Source organism: Sturnira hondurensis, unplaced genomic scaffold, assembly GCF_014824575.4.
Source record: "Sturnira hondurensis isolate 20B ecotype Veracruz unplaced genomic scaffold, ASM1482457v3 Scaffold0001538, whole genome shotgun sequence".
Taxonomy (NCBI): Eukaryota; Metazoa; Chordata; class Mammalia; order Chiroptera; family Phyllostomidae; genus Sturnira; species Sturnira hondurensis.
Genome location: NW_028074169.1, coordinates 816,159 through 825,827, shown reverse-complemented (window position 1 = coordinate 825,827; position 9,669 = coordinate 816,159). Strand labels below are relative to the sequence as shown.

General features: G+C 41.2%; 1 pseudogene; it reads left to right on the top strand.

The window, feature by feature from the left end:
• The first annotated feature begins 2,789 nt into the window (after nucleotides 1-2,789).
• On the top strand, nucleotides 2,790-4,661 carry LOC118975964 (keratin, type II cytoskeletal 8-like; annotated as a pseudogene).
• Nucleotides 4,662-9,669: the final 5,008 nt, after the last annotated feature.

Below are 9,669 nucleotides of genomic sequence, written 5' to 3'. Positions count from 1 at the left end.
AAAAACCATGCTAAACCTTCCAATGACCAGTATAACTGGTTCAACTTCTTTTGCCTTTTCATTTGCAAATATCCATCTTCTGTGATGTGATTATTGGCATCCTCTCCTTTGTTTTCTGTATAAGGTAACCACCTAAATAGAACCTGTCCATAGTTAATGAGGACCTTCATGTAATGTGCCCAGTAAGACAATAAAAGCTCATTGGAGCAAGGGCTGAGGCTTTTGCTTCCATTGAGAGAGAAGCAACTCATCCTTTTTTCCACAGAATTCCATAGTCCCTGTGAATTTCTTTTGTTTCAGCTACAATGCCATAGACCCCACAAGCAGGGGTCCATGACACATTAAGAGAACATAAACATTGTAAATACAAATAAACCCAACATAGGAGCACCCAAATACATAAGGAAAATCTTGGAGGACTTCAAAAAAGATATAGACAGCCACAAACATATACTAGGGGATTTAAAAACAAAACTGTCAAAATGGGTAGATCTCACAAACAAAATATCAACAAATATATTGTGACATTGAACAATGCCCTAGATCAAATGGACTTAACTGATATATAGTGAGAGCCTTTCATCTCCCAAAAGCAAAATACACATTTTTTTCAAATGCACATGGAACATTTTCAAAGATAGACTATATGATAGGTCACAAAACAAGCCTCAACAAATTCAAGAAAATTGAAACCATACCAAGCATTTTCTCTGGCCACAAGGGACTGAAACTAGAAACCAGTCTCAAGGAAAAAAAAAACACTCAAACTCATAGAGATTGAATAGCATGAAATTAAACAATGAATGAGTTAAGAAAGAGATTAAGTAACAAATCAAAAAATTTCTGGAAACAAATGAAAATGAACTCACAACAACCCAATACTTATGGATGGAGCAAAAGCAGTCCTAAGAGGGAAGTTCATAGCAATACAGGCCTACCTAAAAAAGATAGAAACATTTCAAACAAACGACCTAACCCTACACCTACAAGAACTGAAAGAAAAACAACAAAAACAGCCCAGAACAAGTAGAAGAAAGGAAATAACCAAGATCAGAGCAGCATTAAATGACATAGAGACTGAAAGCATAATTCTAAGGATTGATGAATCCAGGCACTGATTCTCTGAAAAGATAAACAAAACTGACAAGCCTTTAAGCAGACTCACCAATCAGACCTGTAGGAGTGAAACAGGGCAGATGGGTGGACAGAGAGAACCCAGGGCAAGATGGTGGAATGTGCAGGTGGTGTTGGCTGAACCAGAAACTAAGACTAAGAGCTGAATGTGGACTATGACAGGGGTTGCCACAGTGAGAGAAACTTCCAGTCTCACATGAGAGTTTTTTTGGAAAGTGGGTCTAGAACCCAGCAAACAAGCTGCATTGTTTACGCTCTGACCCCTCCTCCACAGACAGCGCCACGAGACAGCAAAGAGGGTTGTCCTGCCCTGATGAAAACCTAAGGCCCTGCCCCCTTACAACTTAACAGGTATACTGAGACAAAGAAATATGGCCTAGATGAAAGAACAGAACAGAACTCCAGAAAAAGAGCTAAGTAACAAGGAGCTAGCCAATCTATCTGATGGAGAGTCCCAAACCCAGCTAATCAAGATTAACATCAAAGATGTTAATCCAGAAAGGATGACAGTCCTTTATCAGATATATCTCTAGTAAATATTTTCTCACAGTCTTTATTTTTATTCCCCCACCACTCTTTGTTTTTTATTTAATGTATTACATATTTTGTGTGTGTCTCCTGATTATGTATTGTAGTTATAGTTAACTTTGTTACTATTTTCTTTTAACTGCTTATCTTCTTGTTCTCTTGAAAACGTCTTTTGCAGAGAAAGAGTTTTTATTTTAGAGATCAAATTTAGAGAGATTTTTCCTCTGTTATTTCCTAGGAGTTTTATAGTTTTACATTTTACATAGGTCTATAATCCATTTAAAGTTAATTTTTGGAAGAACTTAAAGTCCACATCTAGAATCATAGTTTTGCATGTGGATGTCCAGTTGTTCTACCGCCATTTGTTAAAAAGACTATCTTGGTTTGGGGACAAGATGGTGGTATAGGTGGACTCTGGGCTTGACATCTTACAAGAATAGATTGAATGTGCACCCATATTTACAGAAAATTCTCCTAGAGACAACTATGAGCCAATTGAACAGCCTCTGTACAACAAGCAAGAGAGAGTGACTACATGGAGAAGGTATAGGAACCATGAGAGCTCTTTGGAAGCTGAGGAACAGCTCAGGACTGGTGGAATGAGTGAAAGCCATTGTTTACATTTCCCTTAACCTTGGCTAGAAGGCAGAAGCTTTATCTAGGTTGTCTGGTATACCTGCAGGGCACTGCAGCATATCTTCAGCCACCCTAATGGAAACAGACCCAAGGAGAAACAAGAGAGGGCCATAGCATGCATACGAAAGGCTGCCTCATCCAGAGATTTATCCAGCAGGTGCAGCAGGATGCTGCTTCACATTCCACTGGACTGTGATACACAAAGGTTTCTCCCACCTGAAGGGAGTGCAGAGCCAACAGAACACTGAAGTATCTACTTGTAGGGCTTCCTTGTCCAGAGAAAGTGCTACTGTGTGTTCACATGGTGCTCTCCATGTAGCAAGAGTAATGAGCGGACACAATGCTGTGGTACCCACAGGTAGAACTTCTTAGTCCAGAGACAGTACAGAGATAGTGGGGACACTGTTGCATGTACAAGTTAAGTGCTGACTTGAAGGGGCTTTGTGGTGTTCACAGCTGTGTTGCCCTTTGATGAGGAAGTGAGTTGCACCATGGAGAAACTTCTGCCTCTGCCAGTGAGAGTTCAGAACTACCAAAGTACAGGAGGTATGATAGTGATATGTAACACTTCCTCACCAGGAGAGGGGCCAAGCTGGATAGGCACACAGAGCAGGTGTGCCCATGTTCTACTCTACAGACAATTGAAACAACAGGGCTGACTTGTGCAAAGTGAAAGGGTGCTGCTATGTGTACCACCCTCCTCCCCACTGCGAGAGTTCAGAACTACTAAAGAACAGCTGGGTGTATGCATGCAAGGCTTCCTCAACTGGAGAAAGGGAGGAACAAGGAGGGCTTTGAGGCTCAGGTACCCAGAGTGGCTTCCCTCAGACCTTGCTCTGACTACTGGGTCTTTATTTTCTTAAAAACAAACAAAGTTTATTAACATATATACCTTGTGTACACATGGGCAATACCCAGAAGAAAAGAGTAACTCCCCAATATGTATTAGAATTTAGACGTAGGCCTGGCTGGTGTGGCTCAGGGATTGAGTGTCAGCCTGTGAATCAAAGGGTTGCTGGTTCAATCCCCAGTCTAAGGCACCTACCTGGGTTGCAGGCTAGGTCTCTAGTGGGGGGCCATGTGAGAGGCAACCACACATGGATGTTTCTCTCCCTCTGTTTCCCTCTCCTTTCCCCTCTTTAAAAAATAAAACAAAATCTTTTTTAAAATTAATAATTTATACTTAAATATAATCTTAATAGGAAAAGTAGGCTTCTTAGGAGAAAGTGATGTTTAGGAAAGATAAATGGGCCTTTAGAAGAGTATATGTGAGTAATGATACTTTGTGAAAAATTCTGTCTGTGTGTGGTCACTTCTAGTCTCTTCCAAGATGAGTCAGTTTTCCCTGGTTGATGAAATCTCAGGAGATGATCAATGGTAATTAACTAAGAGTTTTGTTTGTTTGGTTTTTTAGAATCTGTTTTTAGACAAATATGGAGATTTCAGGGAAAGCGTCTACCTGCATTATTGCTTTCAGCTGTCTACAGCTTAAACTAATCAGTATGCCAAAGTGGCATATAATGAGGTGGCATGTCCTACACTCCAACAGTTATATTTTGGGGTAGCATATAGTGCTATGCTTCCCTTATTTTCCTTAATCTTACCTTACACTTTTTCGGTCTTTAGTCCCAGACCTCTGATACATCGGTTGTGCTATTCATGGACAACAGCCACTCTCTGGATCTGGACAGAATCATCTGAGATCAAGGCCCAGTATGAGGATATCACCAACAGCAGCTGGGCTAAAGATATAGCCCTGTAACAGATGAAGTATGAGGAGCTGCAGACATTGGCTGGGATACAGGGGAATGATCTGCACTGAATGAATATGGAGATTTCTGAGATTAACCAGAACATCAGCCAAACCCAGGCTGAAATCAAGGGCCTCAAAAGCTGGAGGGCTTCCCTGGAGGCCATCATCACTGATGCCGAGCAGCACAGTAAGCTGGCCATCAAGGATTCTCAGGCCAAGTTGGCTGCTGGAAGCCACTCTGAGAACTGCCAAGCAGATTCTCATGCCTGGCAGTTGCAAGAGTACCCGGAGCTCATGAATGTCAAGCTTGCCCTGGACAGGGACACTGTAAGCTGCTGGAGGGTGAGGAAAATTGTCTAGAGTCTGAGGTGCAGAACATGAGCATCTACACCAAAACCACCAGCGGTTACTCAGGTGACCAGAGCTCAGCTTATAGGAACCTCACTTATGCCCAGGGTTTCCAGGCCAGTCTGGGCTCTGTCAGGGGCCCTGGTTTCTTCATCTGCACCAGCACAGCTCCTCCAAGTCAGTGGTTGTGAAGAAGATTGAGACCCGTGATGGGAAGCTGGTGTCTGAGTCATCTGATGTCCTGCCCAAGTAAATGACTACTGTGGTCTGTCCTGTACTCTGAGAGGGTGGGAAAGGAGGTGTGCAGGGAAGCAGAAGGCACAGGAGACCCACCTGAATCTCAGCCCCAGTTCTCAGTTCACTCGTGGGGTGGGCAAATTTCCTGCTTTGAGGACTGCCTCTTACCCATGCCCCAGACTGAAAGCCAAATCAACTATATTTTTTGTTTTTTCCCCCAAATAAATTTTCAGCTAGCTCTGCAAAACAACAAGAACAACTTGGTACCCTTTATTATTATTATTATCTTACATTCAATATTATTTTGCATTACTTTCAGGTATACAGTAAAATAATTAGAGAACCATTAAAAAGTGTCTCCCCCAATATCTTCAGTACCCAAAGGCACCATACATAGTTATTACAATATTATTGACTATAATTCCTTATGCTGTACTTTACATCCCAAGACTATTTTGTAACTACCAATTTGTACTCCTTAATCTCTTTACCTTTCTACCCAGTTCCCAACCCTTCTGCCCTCTGGAAACCATATGTATGTGTCTATGGTTTTTTTTAAAGTTTTTGTTGTCGTTGGCTTAGAATCATTTAAAGAACAGGGAACACGCACACGAGGTTGCCTGTAGAACAAGAAGGAGCTGTATTTCTTTTGAAGAGGAGCAGAAATAGTAAAGCACTGAGGTGTACACAGACAGATCTGACCCAGCAGAATATGGGGGCAGCACTTATGGGGCCTTGACATCCAAGCTTGCAAAGCAGCCCCCCAGACCTAGTTTGATTCACAAACAAATAAAAAACCAAAGCACTCCAAGAGTGCACAGAGCAGCTCAACTGCACTAGGCAATGCCACCCAGATTTGAAAGGAAAGGATGCAAGCACACACCAGGCTACTACACTCAGAACTTACCCCTACAGGCCAGGTGATGAACCAGACACTGCAAGCACCTGCCTTGACTGCATGCAGTCTACTTAGAAACTATTATTTCAAGACAGGAGAGAGAGAGCTATTTTACCCAACTCATAGTAACAAATACAGAAAGAAAAAAAAAAAAAACAGGAGAAAGAAGAATATAAAGAAACAAGGAAAACCTCAAGAAGAAAATTTTAATAAAATGGAGGTAAGAAATTTTCTTCTTAGAAAAATTCAAAGAAACAAGAAGAAATGTACTGGTTTTAAGACTCCAGGAGATTAAATATGGTGTCAGAGTAGTTGGCAGTTTTGTCCACTTGCTTTCAGACCTGGACCATCCTTGAAGTCAAAACACAGAGAGGAAAGTGACTGAGAGCATATACACAGATGAGATCATGAAAAGTGTGTGTACATTTACACAATGGAATTCTATGCAGTAGAAAGAAAGAAGGAGTTCCTACCCTTTGCAACATCATGGATGGAACTGGAAAGCATTATGCTGAGTGAAATAAGCCAGGCGGTGAAAGACAAATACCATATGATCTCACCTTTAACAGGAACCTAAACAGCAAAACAGGCATGCAAAATATGACCAAAGACACTGAAATTCAGAACAGGCTGACAGGGAACAGAGGGGAGAAGGGAGAGAATTTCAGGGGAAAAGGGGAAGGATTCATAGAAACTAGTATAAAGGACACATGGAGAACAACTAATGGGGTGGAAATGGGGCAGAGGTGGGGAGCACAGGGCAGGTGGGATGGGATGGTAGTGGGGGATGGAAAACTGTACTTGAAAAATAATTAAATTTAAAAAAGAAAAAGAAAAAGAAAAGTGTGTGAAGTGGTCAAGAATAGGCCACCTGCAGGATGCCCTGGAGCTGGTTGCTTGGGCTTTCTAAGCATCCCAGCACTTCCTGCTGCACAGAGTCTGGGGAGCTGCAAATCAACTCAGGAGCTGCAAGCTACCAGGGAAGAGAGAGAAGGCCTGGGAGGTGCAGACTCCAGAAAGAACATGGCAGGAGCAGTCCCTGCCAAGGCTGAAAATCTCTGGAGGGAAGGAGCAAGGTCGGCACTCTGCCACTACCCTGTGTTAAGAGTATAACTTCAGAGCCATTCCCAGCACTACACGGGAAAGATCCAGAGAGAAACTATCTAAAATTGTCAGAGGCTCTGAAAGGCAGTAGCCAGCCCTGACATGAGAGGCCCTGTGATTTTTGGAGTGGAGAAGCACTGAAGAATAAGACCTCTAGGGCTTGATGCTGTAGTTTGGGAGCCACACACAAACTCTTTTAAAAAACGAAGCTGAGGTGAGACCCAAGACGCAGCAGGGACCTGGGCCTAGCATGCCTGTGTATGTGGGTACAGTGGCTGTGCTAACCAAAAACTCAGAGGGATAGTGTACACTGAAGGAATGGTAGGATGTAACCCATGAGCATGGCTCATGAGCATAGCTCATGGCTGTTCAGAGTGAAGAATTTGGGTAGAATATCATGTGAGAGAGTTGCAAGCTCAGGACTGGAAGGCAGGAATGGAATGCCTGAGCTTTGCTGCAGTCAGCCAGCTTTTCTCACAGCCTGAGGAGCCTAACCTCACCTGAGGAATTACAAGCTCTGCAAATCAGTGAGTACACATTTGGGAGTCCCCTACAGGGTACATCTCCAAAGGTAAAGGAAAAAAATCCTTGAAAGGGGCCCTTCGCCAGACACTACAAGCTACATAGTTCCTCAGGTCCTGATCTAGTAAACCCAGCAGAGCAGAGAATACAGACAGGTGAAACAAGGCACTATCTTCTCCCCTGCATACCATTTTAACATTCATTCCATATCCTTCAACTTTGGACCTAATATAACAACATGTTTTATATTATAGCTTATTTTAAATCTCATATTTTGCACTCCCCTACTCTTATTTCATTTTACCTTCTTTCTTCTTCTAATTTTTGTTTTAAATTCTATTTTCTTTCTTCCTATGACTTGTTTCTAATCTGCACTCTTACTATTTCTTTCCCTTTCAGCCTCTTAAAACCATGTCTGATTGTCATTAGTCACCTCACATTCTTTTTACTGTTCTTTTTAAAATATATTTTATTGATTATGCTATTACAGTTGTCTTGTTTCCTCCACTTCATTCCCCTCCACCCTGCACACCTTCTCCCACCCACATCCCCACCTTTAATTCATGTCCAAGTGTCATAAGTTCTTTAGCTTCTACATTTCCCATTCTATTCTTGCCCTCCCCCTATTTTCTACCTACCATCTGTGCTACTTATTCTCTGTACCTTTACCTCCTCTTTCTTCCTCCCACTCCCCTCTTGCTAACCCTCCATGTGATCTCCACTTCTATGGTTCTGTTCCTGTTCTAGTTGTTTGTTTAGTTTGCTTTTGTTTTAGGTGTGGTTGTTAATAACTGTGAGTTTGCTGTCTTTTTACTGTTCATATTTTTATCTTCTTCTTCTTAGATAAGTTCCTTTAACATTTCATAAAATAAGGGCTTGGTGATGATGAACTCCTTTGACTTGACCTTATCTGAGAAGCACTTTATCTGCCCTTCCATTCTAAATAAAAGCTTTGCTGGATAGAGCAATCTTGGATGTAGGCCCTTGCATTTCATGACTTGGAATATTTCTTTCCAGCCCCTTCTTACCTGCAAGGTCTGTTTTCTGAGAAATCAACTGACAGTCTGATGGGCACTCCTTTATAGGTGACTGTCCCCTTATCTCTTGCTGCTTCTAGGATTCGCTCCTTCATTTTCATCTTGGCTAATGTAATGATGATGTGCCTTGGTGTGTTCTTCCTTGGGTCCAACTTCTTTGGGACTCTCTGAGCTTCCTGGACTTCCTGGAAGTCTATTTCCTTTGCCAGATTGGGGAAGTTCTCCTTTATTATTTCTTTAAATAAGTTTTCCACTTGTTGTTCTTCCTCGTCCACTTATGGTACCCCTATAATTTGGATGTTGGAACATTTAAAGATGTCCTGGAGGTTCCTAAGCCTCTCCTCATTATTTTTGAATTCTTATTTCTTCATTGTTTTCTAGTTGGTTATTTCTTTCTTCCTTCTGGTCCACTCCATTGATTTGAGTCCCATTTTTTTTTTCCATCACTATTGGATCCCTGCACATTTTCCTTTATTTCAGTTAGTGTAACCTTCATTTTTTCATCTAATTTCTGACCAAAATCAACCAGTTCTGTGAGCATCCTGATCACCAGTATTTTGAACTGTGCATCTGATAGTCTTACTCCATTTTGCCTTACTTCTGCCCTTTCTATATTTTAGCTTTAAATGTTAATTTTTTCCTGTCTTAACCTGCTTTTCATTCCTCATTCTTGGTATTCCTTCTCCTTCTATTTTCTGAAAATAACTTCTCTTTTCTCTAGACATCTTTTAAACTTTTCTTTATTTTTTCCTCTTGTGTTCCCATCCTGCCTATATAAATCTTAGTTCATTTGTTGTTGATATTGCTGTGATGTGCCACGGTCCAGCCGCAGCTCATCTAAGGGTCCTCAGGTGAGAGTAGGCGTCGGCGCTGGGTAACAGGCAACTACACAGCTCAAAGGCAGGTGAAGCACTGTTCCGTTTATTGCAAGTACAAGCTGATTTTTTACGTTTTCATTTTTGGCATAGATTAACATTTACAGGTGCATAGCATGATCAATTAAGCAGAAAAAATCAATACAAAGGTAATCAGGAAAAGTACGAAAGTTCCCATAGTTTTAGTTATGTTAAACAAAAGTTATTTTGACCAGGAAAACCATTAATCAGACAATTTGAAATAGTTCTATGTGTACAGTTTGAATATCTTATTGTTTATTAAAGTTCTCAGAAATTGTCATGGGCAACAGGTATGCTTAGACTGAGCAGAGGTTAGGAAATTCATTATAAGCCTTTGTAATATCTAACTTAGCTATCTATATTGCTGTCTAAAATGTTTTTTGTATACTGAGGACTCTAACTCCTTGGTAATTGTTTCTAAGTGCTTAGTTTGTAATAGCTAACCAGCTTCTTCTGTTTTTATGCCTGTCTAATTCTAATTGATATATATCCCTATTCAAGGTAAAGGAGGGGCTGCTACTCTAACAACTCTTTGACAAACAGGGACTATTTTCTAAAGGGGTTTTTGCTGTTCTA